Below are 12868 nucleotides of genomic sequence, written 5' to 3'. Positions count from 1 at the left end.
TGATGAATAAGGACTAATGCTGGGACGAATGACACCTGCTTCCAAAAGTTCCTTGATTATTTTTTCTATTTCATTATTTTGGGTGAACGGATATCTGTATGGGCGAACATTTTGTGGTTGGGCTCCTAGAACCAAGGTGATGCTATGATCATGTTCCCCTCTCGAGGGTGGAAGCTCATGAGGCTTGTCAAAGATTGGCAGATGGTTATTTAAAATCTTTTACATCTCAGGATGAATTGGCAGAGAATTGGGTTCGACGGCCTGGATGGCATTAAATTGAGCTATAACTCCATTATGGCCCTTTTTTAGCAATTTTTCCATCCTATGTTAGCTGATGATAGAGGGAGCTCTCGCCTGGAGTCCACGGAGGGTATGTGTTGAGTTATTCTACTTAAAGCTCATATATAACTCCTGGAAATCCATTGTGATTGGCCCAAGAGTGCGAAGCCATTCAGCATCGAGTACAATGTCGCACCCTCCCATGTGTATGGCAAACATGTGGGTCTTCAACTGATAATCCCCCATTTGAAGTTTGACATTTTCACAGCGCCCTTCACATTTCATTCTTCCCCCATCCGGAATTTGGACTTGGAAGTTAGAAACTGCTCGTACAAAACAATGCCCTGCTTTTGCGACTTTTTGATGGATGAAATTATGTGTACTTCCACTATCAATCAAGACTACTACTGGGAGATGTTTAATAAAACCTCTGATTTTGAGAGTTTGAGGTGAAGAAATCCCTGCCAAAGCATGCAGCGAAATAACTGGTTCGTTAGGGACATTGTCCTTCTGGTTGTCCTCTTCTACCTCCTCCGGTTCCTCAAGTGGTGGGGCTTCCTCCGATGAGCTGTAATCAGTGGCATCAATTTGAAAAAATTTGGGCTCCTTGCATTTATGACCTGGGGAGTATTTTTCATCACAGTAGTAACATAATCCCTGCTTTCTTCTTTCGGCCATTTCTGCAAGTGACACCTTTTGAACCTTGAGTGTTTGAGTCGTGCTGTGAGCCTGTGGGGGGCGACCCTTGGCGGTGAAATTTGGGCAAATGGACTGGGCTAATAATGCACGTTCCATGTTACGAGCTACCCTGCAAGCCTCCGACCATGTGGGAGGGTGGTGTAGTCGGACGTGGACTTGTATGGCCTCTTTAAGATCGTTGATAAAACATTCCGTGTAGAATGCATCTGGGAGATCCATAGTGCAGAAAGCTAAGGCTTCAAAGGCTGTAACATATTCATCCACTGTGCCAGTCTGTCGGAGCTTAGTGAGACGACCCAAAAAAGTAGATTCCTAGTCAAAGCGCTCTGTAAGAGCTTTTTTGAAGGTGGCCCAAGTCAAAAAACTTCCATTGCAACGTTGATGCCATTCCCACCATTGCCATCTTTCATTGTCCAAGTACATGCTCCCCACCATAAGTTGAGTCTCATTATCTAAGATGTTATTCAAATTGAAATACTGCTCCATTTGTGCTACCCATGCGGCCGGGTGAGAACCATCAAATTTATGCATATCCAGCTTGGGAGGTCACGGACGGGATTGTTGGTGGGTGCCCCAGAGGTGAAGAGAGTGGCTAGACTCACCCTCACTATGTCCATTGCCAATATATGCCTCCTCGCGGGCTTCCTCCTTGCCCTTAGAGAGTGCGTCAGTTATTTTGTCAAGCTGAGCTTGGATGGCTTGCAAGGATTGTTCAAGTTTGTTGATCTTCTCATTGGCCATAGCTTGAGCTCTAGTTGCTACCATGCACCGATCCGATGTACTTGAAATTTGGGACCGCCCGATTTTCTTTTTCACTAACAATTGAATGGTACCACCTTGCTCAGCTCGTCGTCCTGATTCTTATGGGCTCTTTTTTTTTTTTTTCCTGAAAACTCCTAATGGAGTTTTACTCCTTGCTTAGGAATACTGCAGTAGCCGAATCCTCAAAATGTCAATGTTGCCAAAAGTCTTGCAAAAATCACGCCCCGGTATAGGAACCCCACACAACTACTCAGATCTGTTGGATCTGAGAGATCTAAATGGCTGATCGGATAGCTCTGATCGGCGGACAGATTACTATTGCGGATCTGATGGATCTAATAGATCAAAAAGGCTGGTCTGCTAACTCGGAACTGCGGGACTGATGTCTGCTGCTGCTGCAAACCCCCTTACGAGTTCTGATCTGGCAGAGATTATTTGTGATCCCATGATAGAAAAGGGAACTATGGTCTCGAGGAGTGTCAGGTGCTACAGATCACAATATACATAAGGGTCTGACAGTAGTACTCGGCCCAATGTTTCAGGGCTCTAACTAAGGAGGATCAACCGTACCCTTAGCCGTACAACCCGACTACCCTATCGTATGGGAAAGTAATCTCTCCGAGTGTTGTTCTCGGTGTACTGTAGTAGCAATACGGCCGATAGTTTATCTATGGCGAGGTTTCAAAGGAGCTAGGGAGCTTCCAATATACCCAGAGGGTACTTGGAAGACAGTCCGTGCGTGGTTCTGTCTAATGTGCTACTACTCAGAAGGGGTACCCACAGGGGTTAGAAGGGAGTCCAACAAAAGTGACCACCTCTTGTATTTCCTGCGTGCATGCCTCCCCAAATCTGCAGGTTTATGCGCTCAACGACAGATGCTGTGGTTTAAAGACGTCGACACACGTCTCTAGCCAAAATTTTTTTTGTTAAGAAATGGAGATCCCACCTGCCCTGGAAAGTGCTCTGATACCACTTGTTATGCTCTAATCCTGCAAGACGATTACCAGAATACCAAATATGCAAAGAAATATACCCAAAACATAGAATAGTGAGAAACAAGAGCAAGTATTTTATTATTCAGAAAGCAATGTTCACTTGCCTCTTCGAGGGGGCAACCTCCAATAGAGCAGAGATCGATTACAAAATAAGACATGATGCTCCTCGCATGGAGTCTCTATCCTTTATATATGACTCATACATGCAATACCATGGATCAATACCATGGTTCTTATTAATACCATCTATCTAATACCATGGCCCATTTGCAACTAACTGTGGTCCCGTCATTAATTGCGGGTTAACCACTTACAATTATTAATATGGGCTTTATTGACTCTTTACTTAACTATAACTATGACTCGATCCTACTACATAAATAAGGGGGTTAGGGTGGGACCCTAACAATATGGTTAATTTGAGTCTTGAATTTGAGAATTCCCAAGATCCAAACTGATTACGATCAATCTCGGTAATAGAGATCTAAATTAGCTTAGTGAGTGAAGTATCAGTCTGGGTAAATCTAACATATTTTAAAAAAATTTCAACCCAATCAGTTGAAGATATTAAAATAGTTTTAAGGACTTTGAGTGTTTAGATCACTTAACATTCATTTATTCTGGCTGAAATTGGAATAGGTCTTCATGTTTGAGGCATTATTATTACAAGCATATACCATTTAATGTCCTCATCGTAATATAATAATCGATGTTGCAAATTCAAAAGGTCAACCAAGGAGGAGGAATACCAGCATTAGAATACATAACTAAAGACCCTTTACTACTTTGAATGAAGTCATATTGCATCAGATTTTAGTTGTAGTGACCTGACATCTCCAACCCTTGGATCGAAGATGCACCAAGTGTGATCAAGTCTGGTGCTTTTGACAGTGCCTCATCACAACAACACTTTTATTTGCATCTACAATTTTTCCTTATTTGTATAAGGGCAACCAACCATTTTTTTTATTAGGATTTTTCTAAACTTGATGTGACTATATCTCAGGATGAAATAAAGAAGTGAAATGCAAAGAATATATTGCTTTTGGAAATTCTAATACTCAATATCCAACTAAAATATTGTTGGAAAGGAAAGCATATTATATTTGTTCCAAAAAGACTTGACGTGGCTGTGATTGCAAGTTGCAAAATTCAGTAAGTTGTTGGTAGCACTTGTAAGTTGATACCGATATGAGGGTCCAGAAATGCATATGTGTCTTGCAAGTTATGGAGAAAAGAAGGTAAATGGATCTATAAGGGAATAATTACTAATAATTTATTTGAATATTAAGTACAAAGAGCTCAATTGAATGATGTATGGTCATCATATTAACAAGAAAGGAAACTTGGGTTTATTATCAAAGAACATTCCTTAGAAGATCTATCAACACTTTCTCATTTTATTTATTTGAGCATTATCATTTCCTAATCCAACAATTGGTGGTTGATTGGAATATTTTTTTGGTGTGGATCTGTAAAAACATTGTGCATTGGGTTCCTTATCGCTCCTTTTGAGGTGAATTATCATTTGAAACTAACACTCTCCATTTGTTGAGCTTGATTTTTTTTTTTGAAAAATGACTAGAATTGGTGAAGTATTAGAGTTCCTGAAAACTCTGATACATTCCATTGTTCATGATATAGTAAAAATAACCAAAGCCTCACTTGTTGACATTTCAACCTGTTTGTGAAATGCATAAGACAAGATTGATTTTTTGTAGCTTGAGTCACAACCTCAGCGAGATGAGTACAAGAAAAAAGGCATCATTTTGAAGTTCTTTTTGTTCAAACAAATCCTCTATTTGAGGTTGAAACAAACACCCATCAACAGCGAACAAGTGATCAAGTCAATAAATTTGAGTTTGATCCCCATTAAGTGAAAATTTTAAGAGTAGTTTTACTTAAAGATGCAGAAGTTTAGGGTCCACTTCTCAAGCCCATCATTGAACCTTGGGAAGGGCTTGTCAACAATAGAAACAAAATTTATCTTGGGTATGACAAGGAGGTCTCCTTTCATGCACCAAACTACTCCAAACTCATCAAGTTTTAGAGTGTTTGGTTCCTTCAAGATGGTTCATATTCACATTTTCCAAATCTTTCTCCTCAACATTCACAACATATTATCAAATGCAAACATTCTGACAAAGTTGGCCATGTGAAAGATCATTTTTTTGATCTTCACCCTTGTAAGTATTGTGGTAAGCACACTCTTAATTCAAACAAATGCTTCAGAAAAAATCCTCCTACAAGAACAAGGATTCACCTTGGATGGATCGCTTCTTGGTTATGGGCTTCAACAACCAAGATCATATTTCACTCATACCACACAATTTGTTCTCGAGTATTGACAATTATTGCAACTGAGTTTTCTTCATATTCTCATATTATATCTGACAAAGGGAGAATTGATGATCATCTACAACCTTGAAAGATACATCAAGCTAGCTTGAGCCACAACCCAAACCTGTTTCTTGAGTCAACCATACCCAGATTTAGAGTTGTATCCAAAGACAGAGAAGCCCCTAAGCATGCCTTTGATTGGTTACCATCCTTAAACCACCATAGGTTGAGACCTCCCTTTTTAGGTTGAGGTTCTCCCTTTTTTCCGCAGGTTGAGACCTCCCTTTTCCAGGTTGATGGTCTCCCTCTTCAAAGCATTAGGGACACTTCCTCTAGTAGAATACTAACAAATTATTTCCATATTTGGAACTATTATGAGAATTGCATTAAGTATTCCAGGTTGAGACCCCAATGGTCTCCCTTTTCAAAACAATAGGGAGCACTTCCTCTAGCATAAGGCTTCAACTTCATACCAGATTTGGAAGAGTTCTAGGAACTTCACTAAGCATTCCATTGTTGGTATTCATCCTTAAACCACCACCAGTTGAGACCTCGAGTTCTCCCACCTTATATCATCATCTCAGAGAGCACATTCAGCCTATTTCTATCATGCATTGTTGTATTTTTATATTATGGCTCTCTTCTTGGACTTGTATATACCCCTTTAGATTAAGGGGGCGAATGTTGGACACTTAATCCACTAAGGCTTATGGTGTGGAAGCTGAATAGTCAATAGATTCCAATAAACCTTGGAATATGAAACCAACGGTCATAAGAATGGGTATCAATGTATATCTTTGTTAATAGAAATTCCACTCACGCCTTATCATTTATATTTTGATTATCAATTTCTTTGTTTTTCTAACAACCTTTAACATCAAATGTTGGTCAAGCATATGCTATCCTCGAGAATACATGTTATATTAATATAAGAAAAAAATTATAGTAAAGGTAAATTTTAAGAGATTCATTAGGAGAAAGGTCGTCTCTAGGAAAATGTTCAAATCTAGGTTTTAAAGGGACTTAAGTTACTATTGACATAAATTTTGATTATAAGATATATTTTTTCTCATTCCATTACTTTTTTTTTTTTTTTTGTGGTTCACGGACCCCAGAGAATGATGACCACTTCATCTATGGAATATTTGTAGCATGAAAATTCACCCAAAGGGATCACATCCTGTTGGCTCAACCATGGAGCCTGGTCCCAAGAGTGTAAAGAGAATTGAACTTGTGACCTCTCAATATCAAAGGTGCTTTAACGATAGGGACTTGACCAATTGATCCAACCCTTGGGGATATTTTTTCTCATTCAAAACTGTGATAAAGAGAAAAAAAAAATATTATTATTATATTTTCACCTAGAAAAAGGTTCTATAAGAATTTATACTATTCATAAACATATAGAGAATACAATCATGACTCATGAAGAAAGTGAAGAGATAAATAGCCAACTATCTAAATTGGAGAACCAATTTAATGAATTAGATGGTAGGTTAATAACAAGTAAATATTTGGTAAACACAAAAGGACAAATACAATAGATGGAAAATAGCATTAATGATAATAGATAATAGATGGAATAGATGAAGAAGAAGATGGATAAAAACTGAAATAAATGCAAAATCATGTTAGTCGTCTTCTTATGTACCCTATATGAAGGATTCCCTAAAGGATATATAAATATTCAAGGTTACTACAAAAAAATCGAGGAAATAAAGATCGAGACCTAGAATCATGATTATTCATCAACCCTAGATTAGTAGGGGCTCTAATCAACACCAAAGAACTACATAATTCCCAAGTTGATATGAGGAAATATGATGGTAAATATATTATAACATGGATATTTTAGATGCAATAATCCTTTGATATTCCAAGTGCCAACATTATAAAAGGTAACTCTTACAACCTTGTATTTTTATGGATTCGTTTGGAACAAATGAATTTTCAAATGAAAATAGGACTTTATTATCTCTTGGTCCATTTTTATGGATGAATTGATAGCAAATTATGGGGATATTAAGAGTAAAACCTCCTTTATTCAATTGATAAATATTTAGTGAAGAGGTCCAACTATAAAGCACATTAAACAATTCCAAAATCTTAGTATTAGGGTAAAGAAAATTCCAAAGGATAATTTGTTAGATCTTTTTATGGGAACTTTAAAGGAAAACATGTATTATGAGGTTCGTCTCTTTGAAGATAAATACCTAGGGCATGATTTCAGCGTGGAAAGGAAAGTGGAAAGTAGAAATGACACTAGAAGGGTGGCCACTGAAAACTATATAGTATACCATGTTCCCTCTCCTCACCTCACGCAATTGGTAAGGTTGGCACCTCAACAAATGGATGAAAGAGGAGGAAAATGACTATGTTTCAATTGTGACAACAAGTATAGTAAGGGGCATAAATGTCGTGAGAATAAATTATTCTACATAAGTTTTGAAGAAGGCCAAGAATCAAAACCATTGCAAGATGTAGAGTTATAAGTTACTACTCCAACCATATCTTGCCATGCATTGGTTTACATAAATACTCCACAAACCCTCAAGATATAAGGATAAATCAAAAAGTAAAGAGTAATAATGTTGATTTATTTTTTTGGTATCCATAACTTCATTTATTTAAAACTATTGAAACTTCTCAATTGCTTCATTTTTCTAGCACCAAAGTCTAAAGTAATGATTGCAAATGGAGGTACCATAAATTTTTCATGGAAGAACTATATTATTAAGCTCACCAAGGAGGTGTATTTATTAAATAGTTTCATAATAGTAAACCAATGGGTGTTGTTGATGTTGTATCATGGGTCCAATGGTTATAATCATTAGGAATAATGGATCTTGACTTTTAAGAAATGTTCATGATATTTTTCTTTGAAGGAAATGAAATTGAACTTAGAGGTATCCAGTGGAAACCATATAAATTAATAAATTTTATTAGCATTACAAAATTACTTAGAAAGAGACACCATGGTGTAATTACACATTCATGCTCACTAAATGTTTAAACATATAACTCCTCTGCACTAGGGGGGTGTCTAGAAAATTAATAACAATCATTACAAGGTATTTGAAGAGATCCCTAAGGCTCTTCCACTTGATAGATATCCCAAAGAGGGAGGGTGGCATTGATCTTGGATACACACCTAGATCACTGGGTTGATGATTAATTAGTAAGCTTGATGGTACCTAGAATGGCTAAAAGTTTTAGTCCATCTTAGTCCCACCTAGATAGAATACCCTAGTCAGGTTTCTAGTCTGCAGCATTGAGTATGATATAACTCTTCATAGTTCATTTTGGAGATCTTCCATGTACCTCTATATATGTGTAATTAATACTTCCCTAGTCAAGAGGGAGTGTTAAAGAATGTAACTAGTACCAGTCTTCGTAGTTGTACTTGAGTCATAATAAAATGTATTTATCAATAGAAAGAAAAAGAAAATTCATTATTAAATAAATTGACTTACTAATAGGTTTCATGTTGATCCAAGTGGCTCCAGGGACACACACAGGACAAAGAGGGCTTATGGAAGCTCAAAAATCAAATTGATCAAAATGCTTTCAAACTAGGACCAGAACATAGATCTTGTCGTCCTAATCACAACGATGTGAACGGTTTGTCAATCCAAGCTCGTATGAGGGAGAACAAGCCAGTCAGGGTTTTGGTCAAAGTTGGGTTGTGGGCCAGGTTTAAGTGTCCTACAATTTGACTGACCCCAGGGCATGAAACCTAGCTCCCAAAAGCGGGCGAATTTGTTGGATCATTAATTTGTCTAATATCCCTTATATTAGACAAAATTGAAAAAAAAGTGTTGGTTATATAAAATAAAAAATATATATATTATTTGGGTGGTGGGCTATGACCCCCACCACCCCCATCGACCCCCAACCAACCACCAACATTACAAAATTAAACATATGTTAGGGCTGTGGGCAGGCCACCTCCGGTGGACCTAGCCCACTCCCCACCCACAAAACCAACATCATGCCATATATTAAATGTGGAACCGTTGGGTATCGAATCCGCGCTAGCCATGTGGTTCGGCCTGCCACCATGCGGCAACCCCATTCCATACAACGGTCACACCCAAAACACTCTGCCATATTCAATGGACCACCAACCCAAACTTAAATTATTTGTGCCCATACGTAACCGCCCTCTCAACATGGTTACCAAAATGGTTCCGTATTAAAATAAACTGCACAATTTTTTAATACTAAAAAAATATATAACTATTATGTGTAATTTTGCAGGGGTCGAGATTTGATGCCTCGACCTCTCCACCTCCATTAGTCTGCCTTATCACAACGCTAAATGGCATTCATTGATAGTTCCGCCTGGGAATCTTATATAAACCTTCATTTGTTTAGTGCGTCGGGCATGGAGGAGCAGAGGAGCATGCACGTGGACCGAGACATAATTTTTAATTATTTTTTGCAGGTGGAACCATGATTCTAGAAAAACACAGGTGGAACCATGATTGAGCCAAATTCTCAGGAGGGTGAAATTTTGCCAGTGTCCAAATTGGACAAATTTTATGTCGATCTTACACCTCTCAGTGACACGAACCTGATGGTGCAGCCAGAATTTTGATCTGAGCAGCAGACATTCAGATGACCTAGGGGAGGGAATCTTTGATGAATTTAGGGGGAATCTAAAAGATTCCTATAGCCCCAGATTTCCACTTTCTTAGAATTTAGAAATTTGACAGTCGATTTTACGCTATTTGATGCCACAAATCTGATGGTGCATTTATATTTTCCATTTGATAATTTCATTGTTCAGCCACTTTACAAAGTGGAGTGCAGGTGTCAACATTCAATTTGCAAGCAATCATTCCATAAGATTTGACGCCGCGAGATTAATGGTATGGACAACTTCAACAATTTAACATCCTTTTCTTCAAATGGCCCCAAGATGTGAGGTATATGTAGTGTTCATGTACTTCTTTTTGCTATGAGATGCATTGTGTTGCACAGATCCCTGTTTGATGTTTGATGTGGGATCTTGTTTTTCTTACTTGTTTCATGATTCCTGCTTGATGTGATGCGAAATCATCTGTGGGATGTACTTGTTGTCATGATTCGTCATGTTTTGTTTCAGATCCCTTTGTTGTTATGTTGATGGGATACTCATGTGTCGCCATGTATGTTTTCATTGAGATCCATTTTATGACATGTTGGCGGGATTCTCATTATCATCTTGCATGAGTTTAGGTCATACTGATAGGAGTCCTTTTTGAATGAGAGTTCCTACAGTGGAACATCTCTTGGAGCCACTCCTACGTGAGGGAATTTTCCTTGTATGATAGCGACGTCACCACCTATGTACATCATCACTATTGACAACACTTAATGCAGTAGCCTACACCATCTTGACACCGGGGCCCAGAGACGTAGTCCCTCCTGGACGAACTCCGTTATCAACATCTTGTTATTTTATATTGTTGATGATTGTCAGGTTCCTTCTTCTTTACAACATGCATATCTGTTCCTTTATGTTATTTTAAATGCAATTCTAATCACATCATGAAAGCAAAAGATCTTGGTTAAATCTGGGAGTTGAGTCAGCTCGAATCACATGCTTAGGTCAATTTTTTTAGGTCGAAGCCTCGATTGAAGGCTTCTAGGGTTTATGTCAAGCTTCCTTATCCATGTCATATTGTAAAGAACCCTTCTTGGGATTTATTTGTCAAGGAAGAAATTTATTTTATTATGAAAATAAATCAATTGGGCCTCCTCCACCAATTTGGCCTCAAACTGGACAAATCAGCCTAAAGTGGGCAATAGATTCACTATATAAAGGCAACAACTCAACCTCATTTGTCACTCACTCACAACAAGTTTGGTCTACAACTTCTGGGGCTAGAAAAAGTGTGAATTTCAAGGAAGAAGAAGAAGAAGGATAGCGATGGAGAAGGAGATATCCCACAAACATAAAAAGTCAAAATTATCTCTCTTTTTCCCACATGTGTGAAGATGTGATGCTGCTAGAGGGGTTGAAATTTTATAGTTGATGGGGAGGCCAAAATTATGTAGTTTTTGGTGAATCTGGGACCGAAATTTATGGGTTTATGTTGCGTTGTAGCTACTGGATAAGAAGAGACTATTGAAGGCTTTTATATCTCATTGGAAGGCTGACTTGGTGGAGGAGGAAGTTCTATAGATATAAGGTCTTGGTCTATCTATTTTTGAATTTTTGAAGGAAGAATTTTTGACTAGGTTTTTCCCTACATAGGGGTTTTAGCCCTGGTTGAGTGCCTACATCTGGTGTCCTTGATCTTTGTGTATTGGTTTTGGTAATTTATTGATGAACTAAGGTGAAATAATAACATAAGAAAGATAATAAGAAATCAAATAAATCACAAGTAATTATCAACTAGAGAAAATATTTCTGCCTTCTTATTTTCTAACCACACTAAGCCAAGATTATGTCCTCCTGACCTGGCCTCCTAGAATATCACAATTCGCAGTACTCTATTGGGTCGAAGGCTCTCTCATCCCTTGCATGGCATTGCAACTCCGTGAGTGGTGAAGGGAGGAGACCTCTAGTGCACTTGCAATGAAGGGAATTTAGAAACCAGGTCGTACAAGCATAGGCCTCACCTCATCAATACATAGGTCTCTCCAATCACTACTTGTATTTATTCCTCTCTCTCTCTCTACTTTTTTGATAATTGGTTTGTTATGTAAACTCATTTCTACATACAAGCCTTTTGTTTTCCACTCCAAGTTTCATCTTTGTCTCTTTCCCTATGTGACTACCTCCCTTGAGAAATTTACTCATTCTAAGGCTCTGGTTTTTCAATCCTATCACCATATTATGACACCCTCATTCCTTTGTTGGCTTCTTGAACCTTTCTACACTCCTCTTTGTTGGTTGGATACATCCCATTGTACCACCTTGTCTCCTCCCATTGTATACCTTTCTGGCCATTCAAAATCCTATTCCTAGCTTGGTCCCTCGAAAACTATACCTTAACACCATGTCTTAATAAAGGATGCACTATAAACTAGGTTGTCTATGCAGAGGAGAAGGAAGTTCCTAGGATCACTGTAGATTGCAAACATATTCTAGGAGACTACCCTTGAATTCATTCAACACTTATTCAACCAAGCTACAATTGAAGCTATACATGAAATAGATTCCCATGTGGATGACAACATTCTCACTCACTCTATGAAATGGATTCTAGATAGCAAACACACATGTTGCTGACAAAGTCAATATTTGTACATAGTAAAGCACTACTAACACATTAAGGCACTCTTTGGCAAGGCTTTAGAGGGCAAGGGAGATAATAAAAGGAAACATTCACTACAACTAATGATACCTCAAGTAGAAAACAAGTAGATTTCCTTTGAGCATCGTGACATAGCAATGAAACTTGAAACAATTCAGTCTCTACTCTCCAGAAGAAAAGGTCTAGTGTCTTTGGATACCCCTGTGGAACCAACAGACTTGTCTACCTCCTCTTAGTTATTTGATGGTTATTTTTGTTAGTCAGAAGTATAAGAAGATAGATTGTTATTTTGTGTCTTCTAGTTTTTTTCATATTGCAGATGTCTAAAGTCTCTTTTGTTACTCCATGGCTTTGCAATAGTTTTTATATCATTCATGTAATTTTTTTACCAAAGTCCTATATTTCTGCCACTGGTCTGGTTTCCATAGTGGCAAACCATAGACAAAAACAATATGATGTATTTTTTTTTCTTGCAAATAATTAGAACTTCTGAGCTTAATATATATATATATATATACATACATACATACATACATACATACA

Source organism: Pinus tabuliformis, chromosome 3_2, assembly GCF_031772625.1.
Source record: "Pinus tabuliformis cultivar Carrire ecotype Pingquan chromosome 3_2, CPIR1, whole genome shotgun sequence".
Classification (NCBI taxonomy): Eukaryota; Viridiplantae; Streptophyta; class Pinopsida; order Pinales; family Pinaceae; genus Pinus; species Pinus tabuliformis.
This window is presented reverse-complemented; position numbering follows the sequence as displayed.